The following is a 25,408-nucleotide window of genomic DNA, read 5'->3' as shown; positions in this document are numbered from 1 at the left end:
TTTATACAGATAGCAATGTAGATATTTCCATGTTTATAGAGATAGCGGTGTAAATATTTCCATTGATATACAGATAGCTGAGTAGATATTTGCATGTTCATATAGATAGCGGTGTAGATATTTCCATGTTCATACAGATAGCGGTGTAGATATTTCCATGTTCATACAGATAGCGGTGTAGATATTTCCATGTTTTACAGATAGCGGTGTAGATATTTCCATGTTCATACAGATAGCGGTGTAGATATTTACATGTTTATAGTGATGGCGGTCTAGATATTTCCATGTTTATAGAGCTAGTGGTGTAGTTATTTCCAAGTTTATAGAGACGGCGGTGTAGATATTTCCATGTTTATGCAGAGAGCGGTTTAGGTATTTCCATGTTCATACAGATTTCGGTGTAGATATTTCCATGTTTTTAGTGATGGCGGTGTAGATATTTTCACGTTTACACAGATGGCGGTGGAGATATTTCCATGTTTACACAGATAGCGGTGCAGACATTTCCATGTTTACACAGATAGCGGTGTGGATATTTCCATGTTTATGCAGATAGCGGTGCGGATATTTCCATGTTTATACAGATAGTTAGGCAGATATTTCCATGTTTATACAGATAGTTGGGCAGATATTTCCATGTTCATACAGATAGCGGTGTAGATATTTCCATCTTAATACGGATGGCGGTGTAGATATGTCCATCTTCGTACAGATGGCGGTGTAGATATTTCCATGTTCATACAGATGGCGGTGTAGATATTTCGAAGTTTATACAGATAGCGCTGCAGTTATTTCCATATTTACAGAGAAATCTGTGTAGATATTTCCATGTATATTCAGATAGCTGTGTAGATATTTCCATGTTCATGCAGATAGCGGTGTAGATATTTCCACGTTCATCCAGATGCCGGTGTAGATATATCCGTGTTCATACAGATGGCGGTGAAGATATTTCCACGTTCATACAGATGGTGGTGTAGATATTTCCATGTTCATACACATGGCGGTGTAGATATTTCCGTGTTCATAGAGATGGCGATGTAGATATTTCCATGTTCATACAAATAGCGGTGTAGATATTTCCATGTTCATAGAGATGGCGGTGTAGGTATTTCCATGTTTATACAGATAGCAGTGTAGTTATTTCCATGATTATAGAGATAGCAGTGTAGATATTTCCATTGATATACAGATAGCTCTGTAGATATTTGCATGTTCATACAGATAGCGGTGTAGATATTTCCATGTTAATACTGATAGCGGTGTAGTTATTTCCATGTTCACACGGTTAGCGGTGTAGATATTTCCATGTTCATACAGATGGCGGTGTAGATATTTTCATGTTCATACAGATGGTGGTGTAGATATTTACATGTTCATACAGATCGCGGTGTAGATATTTCCATGTTGGTATGGATGGAAGTGTAGATATTTCCATGTTCATACAGGTGGCGGTGTAGATATTCCCATGTTTTTACAGATAGCTGTGTAGTTATTTCCATGTTTATAGAGATAGCAGTGTAGATATTTCCATTGATATACAGATAGCTGTGTAGAAATTTGCATGTTCATACAGATAGCGGTGTAGTTATTTCCATGTTCATAAAGATAGCGGTGTAGATATTTCCATGTTCATACACCTAGCGGTGTAGATATTTCCATGTTCATACAGATAACGGTGTAGATATTTCCATGTTCATACAGATAGCGGTGTAGATATTTCCATGTTCACACAGATAGCGATGTAGATATTTCCATGTTCATACAGTTAGCGGTGTAGACATTTCCATGTTCATGCAGATAGCGGTGTAGATATTTCCATGTTCATCCAGATGCCGGTGTAGATATATCCATGTTCATACAGATGGCGGTGAAGATATTTCCATGTTCATACAGATGGCGGTGTAGATATTTCCATGTTCATACAAATGGCGGTGTAGATATTTCTATGTTCATACAGATGGCGGTGTAGATATTTCCGTGTTCATACAAATGGCGGTGTAGATATTTCCATGTTCATAGAGATGGCGGTGTATATATTTCCATGTTTATACAGATAGCAATGTAGATATTTCCATGTTTATAGAGATAGCGGTTTAGATATTTCCATTGATATACAGATAGCTGTGTAGATATTTGCATGTTCATACAGATAACGGTGTAGATATTTCCATGTTCATACAGATAGCGGTGTGGATATTTCCATGTTCATACAGATAGCGGTGTAGATATTTCCATGTTTTACAGATAGCGGTGTAGATATTTCCATGTTCATACAGATAGCGGTGTAGATATTTCCATGTTTATAGAGATGGCGGTCTAGATATTTCCATGTTTATAGAGATAGTGGTGTAGTTATTTCCTAGTTTATAGAGACTGCGTTGTAGATATTTCCATGTTTATACAGATAGCGGTGAAGGTATTTCCATGTTTATACAGATAGCGGTGTAGATATTTCCATGTTTATACAGATAGCAGTGTAGATATTTCCATGTTTATAGAGATAGTTGTGTAGATAATTTCAATTTTATACTGATAGCAGTGTAGATATTTCCAACTTCATACAGATAGCGGTGTAGATATTTCCACGTTTATAGAGATGGTGGTGTAGATATTTCCATGTTCATACAGATGGCGGTGTAGATATTTCCATGTTTTTAGAGATGGCGGTGTAGATATTTTCATGTTTACACAGATGGCGGTGTAGATATTTCCATGTTTACACAGATAGCGGTGTAGACATTTCCATGTTTACACAGATAGCGGTGTGGATATTTCCATGTTTATGCAGATAGCGGTGTAGATATTTCCATGTTTATACACATAGCGGTGCGGATATTTCCATGTTTATACAGATAGTTAGGCAGAGATTTCCATGTTTATACAGATAGCGGTGTAGATATTTCCATCTTAATACAGATGGTGGTGTAGATATGTCTATGATCGTACAGATGACGGTGTAGATATTTCCATGTTCATACAGATGGCGGTGTAGATATTTCGAAGATTATACAGATAGCGCTGTACTTATTTCCATATTTAAAGAGAAATCTGTGTGGATATTTCCATGTATATGCAGATAGCTGTGTAGATATTTCCTTGTTCATGCAGATGGCGGTGTAGATATTTCCACGTTCATCCAGATGACGGTGTAGATATATCCGTGTTCATACAGATGGCGGTGAAGATATTTCCATGTTCATAAAGATGGCTGTGTAGATATTTCCATGTTCATACACATGGCGGTGTAGATATTTCCATGTTCATAGAGATGGCGGTGTAGATATTTCCATGTTCATACAATTGGCGGTGTAGATATTTCCATGTTCATAGAGATGGCGGTGTAGATATTTCCATGTTTATACAGATAGCAGTGTAGTTATTTCCATGTTTATAGAGATAGCAGTGTAGATATTTCCATTGATATACAGATAGCTGTGTAGATATTTGCATGTTCCTGCAGATAGCGGTGTAGATATTTCCATGTTAATACTGATAGCGGTGTAGATATTTCCATGTTCATACACATAGCGGTGTAGATATTTCCATGTTCATACAGATAACGGTGTAGATATTTCCATGTTCATACAGATAGCGGTGTAGATATTTCCATGTTCACACAGATAGCGGTGTAGATATTTCCATGTTCATACAGTTAGCGGTGTAGATATTTCCATGTTCATGTAGATAGCGGTGTAGATATTTCCATGTTCATCCAGATGCCGGTGTAGATATATCCATGTTCATACAGATGGCGGTGAAGATATTTCCATGTTCATACAGATGGCGGTGTAGATATTTCCATGTTCATACAAATGGCGGTGTAGATATTTCTATGTTCATACAGATGGCGGTGTAGATATTTCCGTGTTCATACAAATGGCGGTGTAGTTATTTCCATGTTCATAGAGATGGCGGTGTTGATATTTCCATGTTTATACAGATAGCAATGTAGATATTTCCATGTTTATAGAGATAGCGCTGTAGATATTTCCATTGATATACAGATAGCTGTGTAGGTATTTGCATGTTCATACAGATAGCGGTGTAGATATTTCCATGTTCATACAGATAGCGGTGTAGATATTTCCATGTTCATACAGATAGCGGTGTAGATATTTCCATGTTTTACAGATAGCGGTGTAGATATTTCCATGTTCATACAGATAGCAGTTTAGATATTTCCATGTTCATACAGTTAGCGGTGTAGATATTTCCATGTTCATACAGATGGCAGTGTAGATATTTACATGTTCATACAGATGGCGGTGTAGATATTTCCATGTTCGTACGGATGACAGTGTAGATATTTCCATGTTCATACAGGTGGCGGTGTAGTTATTTCCATGTTTATAGAGATAGCAGTGTAGATATTTCCATTGATATACATATAGCTGTGTAGATATTAGCATGTTCATACAGATAGCGGTGTAGATATTTCCATGTTCATACAGATAGAGGTGTAGATATTTCCATGTTCATACAGATTGCGGTGTAGATATTTCCATGTTCATACAGATAACGGTGTAGATTTTTCCATGTTCATACAGATAGCGGTGTAGATATTTCCATGTTCATACAGTTAGCGGTGACGATATTTCCATGTTCATACAGATGGCGGTGTAGATATTTACGTGTTCATACAGATGGCATTGTAGATATTTCCATGTTCGTACAGATGGCGGTGTAGATATTTCCATGTTCAAAGAGATGACGGTGTAGATATTTCCATGTTTATGCAGATAGCGGTATAGATATTTCCATGTTTATACAGATGGTGGTGTAGATATTTCCATGTTTATAGAGATGGTGGTCTAGAAATTTCCATGTTTATAGAGATAGTGGTGTAGTTATTTCCAAGTTTATAGAGACGGCGTTGTAGATATTTCCATGTTTATACAGATAGCGGTGAAGATATTTCCATGTTTATAGAGATAGTGGTGTAGATAATTTCAATTTTATACAGATAGCAGTGTAGATAATTCCAAGTTCATACAGATAGCGTTGTAGATATTTCCACGTTTATAGAGATGGCGGTGTAGATATTTCCATGTTCATACAGATGGCGGTGTAGATATTTCCATGTTTTTAGAGATGGCGTTGTAGATATTTTCATGTTTACCCAGATGGCGGTGGAGATATTTCCATGTTTATACAGATAGCAGTGAGGATATTTCCATGTTTATACAGATAGTTGGGCAGATATTTCCATGTTTATACAGATAGCGGTGTAGATATTTCCATCTTAATACAGATGGCGGTGTAGATATGTCCATGTTCGTACAGATGGCGGTGTAGATATTTCCATGTTCATAGAGATGGCGATGTAGATATTTCCATGTTCATACAAATGGCGGTGTAGATATTTCCATGTTCATAGAGATGGCGATGTAGATATTTCCATGTTTATACAGATAGCAGTGTAGTTATTTCCATGTTAATAGAGATAGCAGTGTAGATATTTACATTGATATACAGATAGCTGTGTAGATATTTGCATGTTCATACAGATAGCGGTGTAGATATTTCCATGTTCATACTGTTAATGGTGTAGATATTTCCATGTTCATACAGATGGCGGTGTAGATATTTCCATGTTCATACAAATGGCGGTGTGGATATTTCTATGTTCATACAGATGGCGGTGTAGATATTTCCATGTTCATAGAGATGGCGGTGTAGCTATTTCCATGTTTATACAGATAGCAATGTAGATATTTCCATGTTTATAGAGATAGCGGTGCAGATATTTCCATTGATATGCAGATAGCCGTGTAGATATTTGCATGTTCATACAGATAACGGTGTAGATATTTCCATGTTCATACAGATAGCGGTGTAGATATTTCCATGTTCATACAGATAGCGGTGTAGATATTTCCATGTTTTACAGATAGCGGTGTAGATATTTCCATGTTCATACAGATAGCTGTGTAGATATTTCCATGTTCATACAGTTAGCGGTGTAGATATTTCCATGTTCATACAGATGGCGGTGTAGATATTTACATGTTCATACAGATGGCGGTGTAGATATTTCCATGTTCGTACGGATGGCAGTGTAGATATTTCCATGTTCATACAGGTGGCGGTGTAGATATTTCCATGTTCATACAGATAGCAGTGTAGTTATTTCCATGTTTATAGAGATAGCAGTGTAGATATTTCCATTGATATACAGATAGCTGTGTAGATATTTACATGTTCATACAGGTGGCGGTGTAGATATTTCCATGTTCGTACGGATGGCAGTGTAGATATTTCCATGTTCGTACAGGTGGCGGTGTAGATATTTCCATGTTTATACAGATAGCAGTGCAGTTATTTCAATGTTTATAGAGATAGCAATGTAGATATTTCCATTGATATACATATAGCTGTGTAGATATTTGCATGTTCATACAGATAGCGGTGTAGATATTTCCATGTTCATACAGATAGAGGTGTAGATATTTCCATGTTCATACAGATTGCGGTGTAGATATTTCCATGTTCATACAGATAGCGGTGTAGATATTTCCATGTTCATACAGTTAGCGGTGTAGATATTTCCATGTCCATACAGATGCTGGTGTAGATATTTACATGTTTATAGAGATGGTGGTGTAGATATTTCCATGTTTATATAGAGGGCGGTTTAGATATTTCCATGTTCATACCGATGGCGGTGTATATATTTCCATGTTCATAGAGATGGCGGTGAAGATATTTCCATGTTCATACATATCGCGGTGTAGATATTTCCATGTTCATAGAGATGGCGGTGTAGACATTCACACGTTCATACAGATGGCGGTGTAGATATTTCCATGTTCGTACAGATGGCAGTGTAGATATTTCCATGTTCATACAGGTGGTGGTGTAGATATTCCCATATTTTTACAGATAGCTGTGTAGTTATTTCCATGTTGATAGAGATATCAGTGGGTATATTTCCATTGATATACAGATAGTTGTGTAGATATTTGCATGTTCATACACATAGCGGTGTAGATATTTCCAGGTTCATACAGATAGCGGTGTAGATATTTCCATGTTCATACACATAGCGGTGTAGATATTTCCATGTTCATACAGATAACGTTGTAGATATTTCCATGTTCATACAGATAGCGTTGTAGATATTTCCATGTTCACACAGATTGCGGTGTAGATATTTCCATGTTCATACAGTTAGCGGTGTAGATATTTCCATGTTCATCCAGATGCCGGTGTAGATATATCCATGTTCATACAGATGGCGGTGAAGATATTTCCATGTTCATACAGATGGCAGTGTAGATATTTCCATGTTCATACAAATGGCGGTGTAGATATTTCTATGTTCATACAGTTGGCGGTGTAGGTATTTCCGTGTTCATACAAATGGCGGTGTAGATATTTCCATGTTCATAGAGATGGCGGTGTAGATATTTCCATGTTTATACAGATAGCAATGTAGATATTTCCATGTTTATAGAGATAGCGGTGTAGATATTTCCATTGATATACAGATAGCTGTGTAGATATTTGCATGTTCATACAGATAGCGGTGTAGATATTTCCATGTTCATACAGATAGCGGTATAGATATTTCCATGTTCATACAGATAGCGGTGTAGATATTTCCATGTTTTACAGATAGCGGTGTAGATATTTCCATGTTCATACAGATAGCGGTGTAGATATTTCCATGTTCATACAGATAGCGGTGTAGATATTTCCATGTTCATAGGGATGGCGGTGTAGATATTTACATGTTCATACAGATGGCGGTGTAGATATTTCCATGTTCATACGGATGGCGGTGTAGATATTTCCATGTTCATACAGATAGCAGTGTAGTTATTTCCATGTTTATAGAGATAGCAGTGTAGATATTTCCATTGATATACAGATAGCTGTGTAGATATTTACATGTTCATACAGATGGCGGTGTAGATATTTCCATGTTCATACACATGGCGGTGTAGATATTTCCATGTTCATAGAGATGGCGATGTAGATATTTCCATGTTCATACAAATAGCGGTGTAGAAATTTCCATGTTCATAGAGATGGCGGCGTAGGTATTTCCATGTTTATACAGATAGCAGTGTAGTTATTTCCATGTTTATTGAAATAGCAATGTAGATATTTCCATTGATATACAGATAGCTCTGTAGATATTTGCATGTTCATACAGATAGCGGTGTAGATATTTCCATGTTAATACTGATAGCGGTGTAGTTATTTCCATGTTCACACGTTTAGCGGTGTAGATATTTCCATGTTCATACAGCTGGCGGTGTAGATATTTCCATGTTCATACAGATGGTGGTGTAGATATTTACATGTTCATACAGATCGCGGTGTAGATATTTCATTGTTGGTACGGATGGAAGTGTAGATATTTCCATGTTCATACAGGTGGCGGTGTAGATATTCCCATGTTTTTACAGATAGCTGTGTAGTTGTTTCCATGTTTATAGAGATAGCAGTGTAGATATTTCCATTGATATACAGATAGCTGTGTAGAAATTTGCATGTTCATACAGATAGCGGTGTAGTTATTTCCATGTTCATAAAGATAGCGGTGTAGATATTTCCATGTTCATACACCTAGCGGTGTAGATATTTCCATGTTCATACAGATAACGGTGTAGATATTTCCATGTTCATACAGATAGCGGTGTAGATATTTCCATGTTCACACAGATAGCGATGTAGATATTTCCATGTTCATACAGTTAGCGGTGTAGACATTTCCATGTTCATGCAGATAGCGGTGTAGATATTTCCATGTTCATACAGATGCCGGTGTAGATATATCCATGTTCATACAGATGGCGGTGAAGATATTTCCATGTTCATACAGATGGCGGTGTAGATATTTCCATGTTGATACAGATGGCGGTGTAGATATTTCTATGTTCATACAGATGGCGGTGTAGATATTTCCGTGTTCATACAAATGGCGGTGTAGATATTTCCATGTTCATAGAGATGGCGGTGTAGATATTTCCATGTTTATACAGATAGCAATGTAGATATTTCCATGTTTATAGAGATAGCGGTTTAGATATTTCCATTGATATACAGATAGCTGTGTAGATATTTGCATGTTCGTACAGATAACGGTGTAGATATTTCCATGTTCATACAGATACCGGTGTGGATATTTCCATGTTCATACAGATAGCGGTGTAGATATTTCCATGTTTTACAGATAGCGGTGTAGATATTTCCATGTTCATACAGATAGCGGTGTAGATATTTCCATGTTTATAGAGATGGCAGTCTAGATATTTCCATGTTTATAGAGATAGTGGTGTAGTTATTTCCTAGTTTATAGAGACAGCATTGTAGATATTTCCATGTTTATACAGATAGCGGTGAAGGTATTTCCATGTTTATACAGATAGCGGTGTAGATATTTCCATGTTTATACAGATAGCAGTGTAGATATTTCCATGTTTATAGAGATAGTTGTGTAGATAATTTCAATTTTATACTGATATCAGTGTAGATATTTCCAAGTTCATACAGATAGCGGTGTAGATATTTCCACGTTTATAGAGATGGTGGTGTAGATATTTCCATGTTCATACAGATGGCGGTGTAGATATTTCCACGTTCATCCAGATGACGGTGTAGATATATCCGTGTTCATACAGATGGCGGTGAAGATATTTCCATGTTCATAAAGATGGCGGTGTAGATATTTCCATGTTCATACACATGGCGGTGTAGATATTTCCATGTTCATAGAGATGGCGGTGTAGATATTTCCATGTTCATACAATTGGCGGTGTAGATATTTCCATGTTCATAGAGATGGCGGTGTAGATATTTCCATGTTTATACAGATAGCAGTGTAGTTATTTCCATGTTTATAGAAATAGCAGTGTAGATATTTCCTTTGATATACAGATAGCTGTGTAGATATTTGCATGTTCCTGCAGATAGCGGTGTAGATATTTCCATGTTAATACTGATAGCGGTTTAGATATTTCCATGTTCATACACATAGCGGTGTAGATATTTCCATGTTCATACAGATAACGGTGTAGATATTTCCATGTTCATACAGATAGCGGTGTAGATATTTCCATGTTCACACAGATAGCGGTGTAGATATTTCCATGTTCATACAGTTAGCGGTGTAGATATTTCCATGTTCATGTAGATAGCGGTGTAGATATTTCCATGTTCATCCAGATGCCGGTGTAGATATATCCATGTTCATACAGATGGCGGTGAAGGTATTTCCATGTTCATACAGATGGCGGGGTAGATATTTCCATGTTCATACAAATGGCGGTGTAGATATTTCTATGTTCATACAGATGGCGGTGTAGATATTTCCGTGTTCATACAAATGGCGGTGTAGATATTTCCATGTTCATAGAGATGGCGGTGTTGATATTTCCATGTTTATAAAGATAGCAATGTAGATATTTCCATGTTTATAGAGATAGCGCTGTAGATATTTCCATTGATATACAGATAGCTGTGTAGATATTTGCATGTTCATACAGATAGCGGTGTAGATATTTCCATGTTCATACAGATAGCGGTGTAGATATTTCCATGTTTTACAGATAGCGGTGTAGATATTTCCATGTTCATACAGATAGCAGTGTAGATATTTCCATGTTCATACAGTTAGCGGTGTAGATATTTCCATGTTCATACAGATGGCAGTGTAGATATTTACATGTTCATACAGATGGCGGTGTAGATATTTCCATGTTCGTACGGATGGCAGTGTAGATATTTCCATGTTTATACAGGTGGCGGTGTAGATATTTCCATGTTTATACAGATAGCAGTGTAGTTATTTCCATGTTTATAGAGATAGCAGTGTAGATATTTCCATTGATATACATATAGCTGTGTAGATATTAGCAAGTTCATACAGATAGCGGTGTAGATATTTCCATGTTCATACAGATAGAGGTGTAGATATTTCCATGTTCATACAGATTGCGGTGTAGATATTTCCATGTTCATACAAATAACGGTGTAGATTTTTCCATGTTCATACAGATAGCGGTGTAGATATTTCCATGTTCATACAGTTAGCGGTGAAGATATTTCCATGTTCATACAGATGGCAGTGTAGATATTTACGTGTTCATACAGATGGCGTTGTAGATATCTCCATGTTCGTACAGATGGCGGTGTAGATATTTCCATGTTCAAAGAGATGACGGTGTAGATATTTCCATGTTTATGCAGATAGCGGTATAGATATTTCCATGTTTATACAGATGGTGGTGTAGATATTTCCATGTTTATAGAGATAGTGGTGTAGTTATTTCCTAGTTTATAGAGACAGCGTTGTAGATATTTCCATGTTTATACAGATAGCGGTGAAGGTATTTCCATGTTTATACAGATAGCGGTGTAGATATTTCCATGTTTATACAGATAGCAGTGTAGATATTTCCATGTTTATAGAGATAGTTGTGTAGATAATTTCAATTTTATACTGATAGCAGTGTAGATATTTCCAAGTTCATACAGATAGCGGTGTAGATATTTCCACGTTTATAGAGATGGTGGTGTAGATATTTCCATGTTCATACAGATGGCGGTGTAGATATTTCCATGTTTTTAGAGATGGCGGTATAGATATTTTCATGTTTACACAGATGGCGGTGTAGATATTTCCATGTTTACACAGATAGCGGTGTAGACATTTCCATGTTTACACAGATAGCGGTGTGGATATTTTCATGTTTATGCAGATAGCGGTGTAGATATTTCCATGTTTATACAGATAGCGGTGCGGATATTTCCATGTTTATACAGATAGTTAGGCAGAGATTTCCATGTTTATACAGATAGCGGTGTAGATATTTCCATCTTAATACAGATGGCGGTGTAGATATGTCTATGTTCGTACAGATGGCGGTGTAGATATTTCCATGTTCATACAGATGGCGGTGTAGATATTTCGAAGTTTATACATATAGCGCTGTACTTATTTCCATATTTAAAGAGAAATCTGTGTAGATATTTCCATGTAAATGCAGATAGGTCTGTAGATATTTCCTTGTTCATGCAGATAGCGGTGTAGATATTTCCACGTTCATCCAGATGACGGTGTAGATATATCCGTGTTCATACAGATGGCGGTGAAGATATTTCCATGTTCATAAAGATGGCGGTGTAGATATTTCCATGTTCATACACATGGCGGTGTAGATATTTCCATGTTCATAGAGATGGCGGTGTAGGTATTTCCATGTTCATACAATTGGCGGTGTAGATATTTCCATGTTCAAAGAGATGGCGGTGTAGATATTTCCATGTTTATACAGATAGCAGTGTAGTTATTTCCATGTTTATAGAGATAGCAGTGTAGATATTTCCTTTGATATACAGATAGCTGTGTAGATATTTGCATGTTCCTGCAGATAGCGGTGCAGATATTTCCATGTTAATACTGATAGCGGTGTAGATATTTCCATGTTCATACACATAGCGGTGTAGATATTTCCATGTTCATACAGATAACGGTGTAGATATTTCCATGTTCATACAGATAGCGGTGTAGATATTTCCATGTTCACACAGATAGCGGTGTAGATATTTCCATGTTCATACAGTTAGCGGTGTAGATATTTCCATGTTCATGTAGATAGCGGTGTAGATATTTCCATGTTCATCCAGATTCCGGTGTAGATATATCCATGTTCATACAGATGGCGGTGAAGGTATTTCCATGTTCATACAGATGGCGGGGTAGATATTTCCATGTTCATACAAATGGCGGTGTAGATATTTCTATGTTCATACAGATGGCGGTGTAGATATTTCCGTGTTCATACAAATGGCGGTGTAGATATTTCCATGTTCATAGAGATGGCGGTGTTGATATTTCCATGTTTATAAAGATAGCAATGTAGATATTTCCATGTTTATAGAGATAGCGCTGTAGATATTTCCATTGATATACAGATAGCTGTGTAGATATTTGCATGTTCATGCAGATAGCGGTGTAGATATTTCCATGTTCATACAGATAGCGGTGTAGATATTTCCATGTTCATACAGATAGCGGTGTAGATATTTCCATGTTTTACAGATAGCAGTGTAGATATTTCCATGTTCATACAGATAGCAGTGTAGATATTTCCATGTTCATACAGTTAGCGGTGTAGATATTTCCATGTTCATACAGATGGCAGTGTAGATATTTACATGTTCATACAGATGGCGGTGTAGATATTTCCATGTTCGTACGGATGACAGTGTAGATATTTCCATGTTTACACAGGTGGCGGTGTAGATATTTCCATGTTTATACAGATAGCAGTGTAGTTATTTCCATGTTTATAGAGATAGCAGTGTAGATATTTCCATTGATATACATATAGCTGTGTAGATATTAGCAAGTTCATACAGATAGCGGTGTAGATATTTCCATGTTCATACAGATAGAGGTGTAGATATTTCCATGTTCATACAGATTGCGGTGTAGATATTTCCATGTTCATACAGATAATGGTGTAGATTTTTCCATGTTCATACAGATAGCGGTGTAGATATTTCCATGTTCATACAGTTAGCGGTGAAGATATTTCCATGTTCATACAGATGGCAGTGTAGATATTTACGTGTTCATACAGATGGCGTTGTAGATATTTCCATGTTCATACAGATGGCGGTGTAGATATTTCCATGTTCAAAGAGATGACGGTGTAAATATTTCCATGTTTATGCAGATAGCGGTATAGATATTTCCATGTTTATACAGATGGTGGTGTAGATATTTCCATGTTTATAGAGATGGCGGTCTAGATATTTCCATGTTTATAGAGATAGTGGTGTAGTTATTTCCAAGTTTACAGAGACGGCGTTGTAGATATTTCCATGTTTATACAGATAGCGGTGAAGATATTTCCATGTTTATAGAGATAGTGGTGTAGATAATTTCAATTTTATACAGATAGCAGTGTAGATAATTCAAAGTTCATACAGATAGCGTTGTAGATATTTCCACGTTTATAGAGATGGCGGTGTAGATATTTCCATGTTCATACAGATGGCGGTGTAGATATTTCCATGTTTTTAGAGATGGCGGTGTAGATATTTTCATGTTTACCCAGATGGCGGTGGAGATTTTCCATGTTTATGCAGATAGCAGTGCGGATATTTCCATGTTTATACAGATAGTTGGGCAGATATTTCCATGTTTATACAGATAGCGGTGTAGATATTTCCATCTTAATACAGATGGCGGTGTAGATATGTCCATGTTCGTACAGATGGCGGTGTAGATATTTCAATGTTCATAGAGATGGCGATGTAGATATTTCCATGTTCATACAAATGGCGGTGTAGATATTTCCATGTTCATAGAGATGACGATGTAGATATTTCCATGTTTATACAGATAGCAGTGTAGTTATTTCCATGTTTATAGAGATAGCAGTGTAGATATTTACATTGATATACAGATAGCTGTGTAGATATTTGCATGTTCATACAGATAGCGGTGTAGATATTTCCATGTTCATACTGTTAATGGTGTAGATATTTCCATGTTCATACAGATGTCGGCGTAGATATTTCCATGTTCATACAAATGGCGGTGTGGATATTTCTATGTTCATACAGATGGCGGTGTAGATATTTCCGTGTTCATACAAATGGCGGTGTAGATATTTCCATGTTGATAGAGATGGCGGTGTAGATATTTCCATGTTTATACAGATAGCAATGTAGATATTTCCATGTTTATAGAGATAGCAGTGCAGATATTTCCATTGATATGCAGATAGCTGTGTAGATATTTGCATGTTCATACAGATAACGGTGTAGATATTTCCATGTTCATACAGATAGCGGTGTAGATATTTCCATGTTCATACAGATAGCGGTGTGGATATTTCCATGTTTTTCAGATAGCAGTGTAGATATTTCCATGTTCATACAGATAGCGGTGTAGATATTTCCATGTTCATACAGATAGCAGTGTAGTTATTTCCATGTTTATAGAGATAGCAGTGTAGATATTTCCATTGATATACAGATAGCTGTGTAGATATTTACATGTTCATACAGATGGCGGTGTAGATATTTCCATGTTTATACAGATAGCAGTTTAGTTATTTCCATGTTTATAGAGATAGCAGTGTAGATATTTCCATTGATATACAGATAGCTGTGTAGATATTTGCATGTTCATACAGATAGCGGTGTAGATATTTCCATGTTAATACTGATAGCGGTGTAGATATTTCCATGTTCATACAGTTAGCTGTGTAGATATTTCCATGTTCATACAGATGGCGGTGTAGATATTTCCACGTTCATCCAGATGACGGTGTAGGTATATCCGTGTTCATACAGATGGCGGTGAAGATATTTCCATGTTCATAAAGATGGCGGTGTAGATATTTCCATGTTCATACACATGGCGGTGTAGATATTTCCATGTTCATAGAGATGGCGGTGTAGATATTTCCATGTTCATACAATTGGCGGTGTAGATATTTCCATGTTCATAGAGATGGCGGTGTAGATATTTCCATGTTTATACAGATAGCAATGTAGATATTTCCATGTTTATAGAGATAGCGGTGTAGATATTTCCATTGATATACAGATAGCTGTGTAGATATTTGCATGTTCATACAGATAGCGGTGTAGATATTTCCATGTTCATACAGATAGCGGTGTAGATATTTCCATGTTCATACAGATAGCGGTGTAGATATTTCCATGTTCATAGGGATGGCGGTGTAGATATTTACATGTTCATACAGATGGCGGTGTAGATATTTCCATGTTTTTAGAGATGGCGGTGTAGATATTTTCATGTTTACACAGATGGCGGTGTAGATATTTCCATGTTTACACAGATAGCGGTGTAGACATTTCCATGTTTACACAGATAGCGGTGTGGATATTTCCATGTTTATGCAGATAGCGGTGTAGATATTTCCATGTTTATACACATAGCGGTGCGGATATTTCCATGTTTATACAGATAGTTAGGCAGAGATTTCCATGTTTATACAGATAGCGGTGTAGATATTTCCATCTTAATACAGATGGCGGTGTAGATATGTCTATGATCGTACAGATGGCGGTGTAGATATTTCCATGTTCATACAGATGGCGGTGTAGATATTTCGAAGTTTATACAGATAGCGCTGTACTTATTTCCATATTTAAAGAGAAATCTGTGTGGATATTTCCATGTATATGCAGATAGCTGTGTAGATATTTCCTTGTTCATGCAGATGGCGGTGTAGATATTTCCACGTTCATCCAGATGACGGTGTAGATATATCCGTGTTCATACAGATGGCGGTGAAGATATTTCCATGTTCATAAAGATGGCTGTGTAGATATTTCCATGTTCATACACATGGCGGTGTAGATATTTCCATGTTCATAGAGATGGCGGTGTAGATATTTCTATGTTCATACAATTGGCGGTGTAGATATTTCCATGTTCATAGAGATGGCGGTGTAGATATTTCCATGTTTATACAGATAGCAGTGTAGTTATTTCCATGTTTATAGAGATAGCAGTGTAGATATTTCCATTGATATACAGATAGCTGTGTAGATATTTGCATGTTCCTGCAGATAGCGGTGTAGATATTTCCATGTTAATACTGATAGCGGTGTAGATATTTCCATGTTCATACACATAGCGGTGTAGATATTTCCATGTTCATACAGATAACGGTGTAGATATTTCCATGTTCATACAGATAGCGGTGTAGATATTTCCATGTTCACACAGATAGCGGTGTAGATATTTCCATGTTCATACAGTTAGCGGTGTAGATATTTCCATGTTCATGTAGATAGCGGTGTAGATATTTCCATGTTCATCCAGATGCCGGTGTAGATATATCCATGTTCATACAGATGGCGGTGAAGATATTTCCATGTTCATACAGATGGCGGTGTAGATATTTCCATGTTCATACAAATGGCGGTGTAGATATTTCTATGTTCATACAGATGGCGGTGTAGATATTTCCGTGTTCATACAAATGGCGGTGTAGTTATTTCCATGTTCATAGAGATGGCGGTGTTGATATTTCCATGTTTATACAGATAGCAATGTAGATATTTCCATGTTTATAGAGATAGCGCTGTAGATATTTCCATTGATATACAGATAGCTGTGTAGGTATTTGCATGTTCATACAGATAGCGGTGTAGATATTTCCATGTTCATACAGATAGCGGTGTAGATATTTCCATGTTCATACAGATAGCGGTGTAGATATTTCCATGTTTTACAGATAGCGGTGTAGATATTTCCATGTTCATACAGATAGCAGTTTAGATATTTCCATGTTCATACAGTTAGCGGTGTAGATATTTCCATGTTCATACAGATGGCAGTGTAGATATTTCCATGTTCATACAGATGGCAGTGTAGATATTTACATGTTCATACAGATGGCGGTGTAGATATTTCCATGTTCGTACGGATGACAGTGTAGATATTTCCATGTTCATACAGGTGGCGGTGTAGTTATTTCCATGTTTATAGAGATAGCAGTGTAGATATTTCCATTGATATACATATAGCTGTGTAGATATTAGCATGTTCATACAGATAGCGGTGTAGATATTTCCATGTTCATACAGATAGAGGTGTAGATATTTCCATGTTCATACAGATTGCGGTGTAGATATTTCCATGTTCATACAGATAACGGTGTAGATTTTTCCATGTTCATACAGATAGCGGTGTAGATATTTCCATGTTCATACAGTTAGCGGTGACGATATTTCCATGTTCATACAGATGGCGGTGTAGATATTTACGTGTTCATACAGATGGCATTGTAGATATTTCCATGTTCGTACAGATGGCGGTGTAGATATTTCCATGTTCAAAGAGATGACGGTGTAGATATTTCCATGTTTATGCAGATAGCGGTATAGATATATCCATGTTTATACAGATGGTGGTGTAGATATTTCCATGTTTATAGAGATGGTGGTCTAGAAATTTCCATGTTTATAGAGATAGTGGTGTAGTTATTTCCAAGTTTATAGAGACGGCGTTGTAGATATTTCCATGTTTATACAGATAGCGGTGAAGATATTTCCATGTTTATAGAGATAGTGGTGTAGATAATTTCAATTTTATACAGATAGCAGTGTAGATAATTCCAAGTTCATACAGATAGCGTTGTAGATATTTCCACGTTTATAGAGATGGCGGTGTAGATATTTCCATGTTCATACAGATGGCGGTGTAGATATTTCCATGTTTTTAGAGATGGCGGTGTAGATATTTTCATGTTTACCCAGATGGCGGTGGAGATATTTCCATGTTTATACAGATAGCAGTGAGGATATTTCCATGTTTATACAGATAGTTGGGCAGATATTTCCATGTTTATAGAGATAGCGGTGTAGATATTTCCATCTTAATACAGATGGCGGTGTAGATATGTCCATGTTCGTACAGATGGCGGTGTAGATATTTCCATGTTCGTACGGATGGCAGTGTAGATATTTCCATGTTTATACAGATAGCGGTGAAGATGTATGCATGTTTACACAGATTGAGGTGTAGATATTTCCATGTTCATACAGGTGGCGGTGTAGATATTTCCATGTTCATACAGATAGCAGTGTAGTTATTTCCATGTTTATAGAGATAGCAGTGTAGATATTTCCATTGATATACAGATAGCTGTGTAGATATTTACATGTTCATACAGATGGCGGTGTAGATATTTCCATGTTCGTACGGATGGCAGTGTAGATATTTCCATGTTCGTACAGGTGGCGGTGTAGATATTTCCATGTTTATACAGATAGCAGTGCAGTTATTTCAATGTTTATAGAGATAGCAATGTAGATATTTCCATTGATATACATATAGCTGTGTAGATATTTGCATGTTCATACAGATAGCGGTGTAGATATTTCCATGTTCATACAGATAGAGGTGTAGATATTTCCATGTTCATACAGACTGCGGTGTAGATATTTCCATGTTCATACAGATAACGGTGTAGGTATTTCCATGTTCATACAGATAGCGGTGTAGATATTTCCATGTTCATACAGTTAGCGGTGTAGATATTTCCATGTCCATACAGATGCTGGTGTAGATATTTACATGTTTATAGAGATGGTGGTGTAGATATTTCCATGTTTATATAGAGGGCGGTTTAGATATTTCCATGTTCATACCGATGGCGGTGTATATATTTCCATGTTCATAGAGATGGCGGTGAAGATATTTCCATGTTCATACAGATGTCGGTGTAGATATTTCCATGTTCATAGAGATGGCGGTGTAGACATTCACACGTTCATACAGATGGCGGTGTAGATATTTCCATGTTCGTACAGATGGCAGTGTAGATATTTCCATGTTCATACAGGTGGCGGTGTAGATATTCCCATGTTTTTACAGATAGCTGTGTAGTTATTTCCATGTTGATAGAGATATCAGTGGGGATATTTCCATTGATATACAGATAGTTGTGTAGATATTTGCATGTTCATACACATAGCGGTGTAGATATTTCCAGGTTCATACAGATAGCGGTGTAGATATTTCCATGTTAATACACATAGCGGTGTAGATATTTCCATGTTCATACAGATAACGTTGTAGATATTTCCATGTTCATACAGATAGCGTTGTAGATATTTCCATGTTCACACAGATTGCGGTGTAGATATTTCCATGTTCATACAGTTAGCGGTGTAGATATTTCCATGTTCATCCAGATGCCGGTGTAGATATATCCATGTTCATAAAGATGGCTGTGAAGATATTTCCATGTTCATACAGATGGCAGTGTAGATATTTCCATGTTCATACAAATGGCGGTGTAGATATTTCTACGTTCATACAGTTGGCGGTGTAGGTATATCCGTGTTCATACAAATGGCGGTGTAGATATTTCCATGTTCATAGAGATGGCGGTGTAGATATTTCCATGTTTATACAGATAGCAATGTAGATATTTCCATGTTTATAGAGATAGCGGTGTAGATATTTCCATTGATATACAGATAGCTGTGTAGATATTGGCATGTTCATACAGATAGCGGTGTAGATATTTCCATGTTCATACAGATAGCGGTATAGATATTTCCATGTTCATACAGATAGCGGTGTAGATATTTCCATGTTTTACAGATAGCGGTGTAGATATTTCCATTTTCATACAGATAGCGGTGTAGATATTTCCATGTTCGTACAGATAGCGGTGTAGATATTTCCATGTTCATAGGGATGGCGGTGTAGATATTTACATGTTCATACAGATGGCGGTGTAGATATTTCCATGTTCATACGGATGGCGGTGTAGATATTTCCATGTTCATACAGATGGCGGTGTAGATAATTCTATGTTCATACAGATGGCGGTGTAGATATTTCCGTGTTCATACAAAAGGCGGTGTAGATATTTCCATGTTCATAGAGATGGCGGTGTTGATATTTCCATGTTTATAAAGATAGCAATGTAGATATTTCCATGTTTATAGAGATAGCGCTGTAGATATATCCATTGATATACAGATAGCTGTGTAGATATTTGCATGTTCATACAGATAGCGGTGTAGATATTTCCATGTTCATACAGATAGCGGTGTAGATATTTCCATGTTCATACAGATAGCGGTGTAGATATTTCCATGTTTTACAGATAGCGGTGTAGATATTTCCATGTTCATACAGATAGCAGTGTAGATATTTCCATGTTCATACAGTTAGCGGTGTAGATATTTCCATGTTCTTACAGATGGCAGTGTAGATATTTACATGTTCATACAGATGGCGGTGTAGATATTTCCATGTTCGTACGGATGGCAGTGTAGATATTTCCATGTTTATACAGGTGGCGGTGTAGATATTTCCATGTTTATACAGATAGCAGTGTAGTTATTTCCATGTTTATAGAGATAGCAGTGTAGATATTTCCATTGATATACATATAGCGGTGTAGATATTAGCAAGTTCATACAGATAGCGGTGTAGATATTTCCATGGTCATACAGATAGAGGTGTAGATATTTCCATGTTCATACAGATTGCGGTGTAGATATTTCCATGTTCATACAGATAACGGTGTAGATTTTTCCATGTTCATACAGATAGCGGTGTAGATATTTCCATGTTCATACAGTTAGCGGTGAAGATATTTCCATGTTCATACAGATGGCAGTGTAGATATTTACGTGTTCATACAGATGGCGTTGTAGATATTTCCATGTTCGTACAGATGGCGGTGTAGATATTTCCATGTTCAAAGAGATGACGGTGTAGATATTTCCATGTTTATGCAGATAGCGGTATAGATATTTCCATGTTTATACAGATGGTGGTGTAGATATTTCCATGTTTATAGAGATGGCGGTCTAGATATTTCCATGTTTATAGAGATAGTGGTGTAGTTATTTCCAAGTTTATAGAGACGGCGTTGTAGATATTTCCATGTTTATACAGATAGCGGTGAAGATATTTCCATGTTTATAGAGATAGTGGTGTAGATAATTTCAATTTTATACAGATAGCAGTGTAGATAATTCCAAGTTCATACAGATAGCGTTGTAGATATTTCCACGTTTATAGAGATGGCGGTGTAGATATTTCCATGATCATACAGATGGCGGTGTAGATATTTCCATGTTTTTAGAGATGGCGGTGTAGATATTTTCATGTTTACCCAGATGGCGGTGGAGATTTTCCATGTTTATACAGATAGCAGTGCGGATATTTCCATGTTTATACAGATAGTTGGGCAGATATTTCAATGTTTATACAGATAGCGGTGTAGATATTTCCATCTTAATACAGATGGCGGTGTAGATATGTCCATGTTCGTACAGATGGCGGTGTAGATATTTCCATGTTCATAGAGATGGCGATGTAGATATTTCCATGTTCATACAAATGGCGGTGTAGATATTTCCATGTTCATAGAGATGACGATGTAGATATTTCCATGTTTATACAGATAGCAGTGTAGTTATTTCCATGTTTATAGAGATAGCAGTGTAGATATTTACATTGATATACAGATAGCTGTGTAGATATTTGCATGTTCATACAGATAGCGGTGTAGATATTTCCATGTTCATACTGTTAATGGTGTAGATATTTCCATGTTCATACAGATGTCGGCGTAGATATTTCCATGTTCACACAAATGGCGGTGTGGATATTTCTATGTTCATACAGATGGCGGTGTAGATATTTCCGTGTTCATACAAATGGCGGTGTAGATATTTCCATGTTGATAGAGATGGCGGTGTAGATATTTCCATGTTTATACAGATAGCAATGTAGATATTTCCATGTTTATAGAGATAGCGGTGCAGATATTTCCATTGATATGCAGATAGCTGCGTAGATATTTGCATGTTCATACAGATAACGGTGTAGATATTTCCATGTTCATACAGATAGCGGTGTAGATATTTCCATGTTCATACAGATAGCGGTGTGGATATTTCCATGTTTTTCAGATAGCAGTGTAGATATTTCCATGTTCATACAGATAGCGGTGTAGATATTTCCATGTTCATACAGATAGCAGTGTAGTTATTTCCATGTTTATAGAGATAGCAGTGTAGATATTTCCATTGATATACAGATAGCTGTGTAGATATTTACATGTTCATACAGATGGCGGTGTAGATATTTCCATGTTTATACAGATAGCAGTTTAGTTATTTCCATGTTTATAGAGATAGCAGTGTAGATATTTCCATTGATATACAGATAGCTGTGTAGATATTTGCATGTTCATACAGATAGCGGTGTAGATATTTCCATGTTAATACTGATAGCGGTGTAGATATTTCCATGTTCATACAGTTAGCGGTGAAGATATTTCCATGTTCATACAGATGGCGGTGTAGATATTTCCATGTTCATACAGATGGCGGTGTAGATATTTCCATGTTCATACAGATGGCGGTGAAGATATTTACATGTTCATACAGATGGCGTTGTAGATATTTCCATGTTCGTACAGATGGCGGTGTAGATATTTCCATGTTCATAGAGATGGCAGTGTAGATATTTCCATGTTTATGCAGATAGCGGTATAGGTATTTCCATGTTTCTACAGATGGTGTTGTAGATATTTAAATGTTTATAGAAATGGCGGTCTAGATATTTCCATGTTTATAGAGATAGTGGTGTAGTTATTTCCAAGTTTATAGAGACAGCATTGGAGATATTTCCATGTTTATAAAGATAGCGGTGATGATATTTCCATGTTTATACTGATAGCGGTGTAGATATATCCATGTTTATACAGACTGCAGTGTAGATATTTTCATGTTTACACAGATGGCGGTGTAGATATTTCCATGTTTACACAGATAGCGGTGTAGACATTTCCATGTTTACACAGATAGCGGTGTGGATATTTCCATGTATATGCAGATAGCGGTATAGATATTTCCATGTTCATGTAGATAGCAGTGTAGATATTTCCATGTTCATCCAGATGCCGGTGTAGATATATCCATGTTCATACAGATGGCGGTGAAGATATTTCCATGTTCATACAGATGGCGGTGTAGATATTTCCATGTTCATACACATGGCGGTGTAGATATTTCCATGTTCATAGAGATGGCGGTGTAGATATTTCCATGTTCATACAAATGGTGGTGTAGATATTTCCATGTTCATAGAGATGGCGGTGTAGATATTTCCATGTTCATACAAATGGCGGTGTAGATATTTCCATGTTCATACAGATGGCGGTGTAGATACTTCCATGTTCATACTGGTAGCGGTGTAGATATTTCCATGTTCATACAGTTAACGGTGTAGGTATTTCCATGTTCATACAGATGTCGGTGTAGATATTTCCATGTTCATACAGATGGCGGTGTAGATATTTACATGTTCAAACAGATGGCGGTGTAGATATTTCAATGTTCGTTCGGATGGCAGTGTAGATATTTCCATGTTCATACAGGTGGCGGTGTAGATATTCCCATGTTTTTACAGATAGCTGTGTAGTTATTTCCATGTTTATAGAGATAGCAGTGTAGATATTTCCAATGATATACAGATAGCTGTGTAGATATTTGCATGTTCATACAGATAGCGGTGTAGATATTTCCATTGATAGACAGATAGCACTGTAGATATTTGCATGTTCTTACAGATAGCGGTGTAGATATTTCCATGTTCATACTGATAGCGGTGTAGATACTTCCATGTTCATACAGTTAACGGTGTAGATATTTCCATGTTCATACAGATGGCGGTGTAGATATTTCCATGTTCATACCGATGGCGGTGTAGATATTTACATGTTCAAACAGATGGCGGTGTAGATATTCCCATGTTTTTAAAGATAGCTGTGTAGATATTTCCATGTTTATAGAGATAGCAGTGTAGATATTTGCATGTTCATACAGATAGCGGTGTAGATATTTCCATGTTCATACAGTTAGCGGTGAAGATATTTCCATGTTCATACAGATGGCAGTGTAGATATTTACGTGTTCATACAGATGGCGTTGTAGATATTTCCATGTTCGTACAGATGGCGGTGTAGATATTTCCATGTTCAAAGAGATGACGGTGTAGATATTTCCATGTTTATGCAGATAGCGGTATAGATATTTCCATGTTTATACAGATGGTGGTGTAGATATTTCCATGTTTATAGAGATGGCGGTCTAGATATTTCCATGTTTATAGAGATAGTGGTGTAGTTATTTCCAAGTTTATAGAGACGGCGTTGTAGATATTTCCATGTTTATACAGATAGCGGTGAAGATATTTCCATGTTTATAGAGATAGTGGTGTAGATAATTTCAATTTTATACAGATAGCAGTGTAGATAATTCCAAGTTCATACAGATAGCGTTGTAGATATTTCCACGTTTATAGAGATGGCGGTGTAGATATTTCCATGATCATACAGATGGCGGTGTAGATATTTCCATGTTTTTAGAGATGGCGGTGTAGATATTTTCATGTTTACCCAGATGGCGGTGGAGATTTTCCATGTTTATACAGATAGCAGTGCGGATATTTCCATGTTTATACAGATAGTTGGGCAGATATTTCAATGTTTATACAGATAGCGGTGTAGATATTTCCATCTTAATACAGATGGCGGTGTAGATATGTCCATGTTCGTACAGATGGCGGTGTAGATATTTCCATGTTCATAGAGATGGCGATGTAGATATTTCCATGTTCATACAAATGGCGGTGTAGATATTTCCATGTTCATAGAGATGACGATGTAGATATTTCCATGTTTATACAGATAGCAGTGTAGTTATTTCCATGTTTATAGAGATAGCAGTGTAGATATTTACATTGATATACAGATAGCTGTGTAGATATTTGCATGTTCATACAGATAGCGGTGTAGATATTTCCATGTTCATACTGTTAATGGTGTAGATATTTCCATGTTCATACAGATGTCGG

This window comes from Gorilla gorilla, chromosome 19 (assembly GCF_029281585.2).
Source record: "Gorilla gorilla gorilla isolate KB3781 chromosome 19, NHGRI_mGorGor1-v2.1_pri, whole genome shotgun sequence".
In the NCBI taxonomy this organism is placed as follows: Eukaryota; Metazoa; Chordata; class Mammalia; order Primates; family Hominidae; genus Gorilla; species Gorilla gorilla.
Note: the sequence above shows the minus strand (reverse complement) of the source record.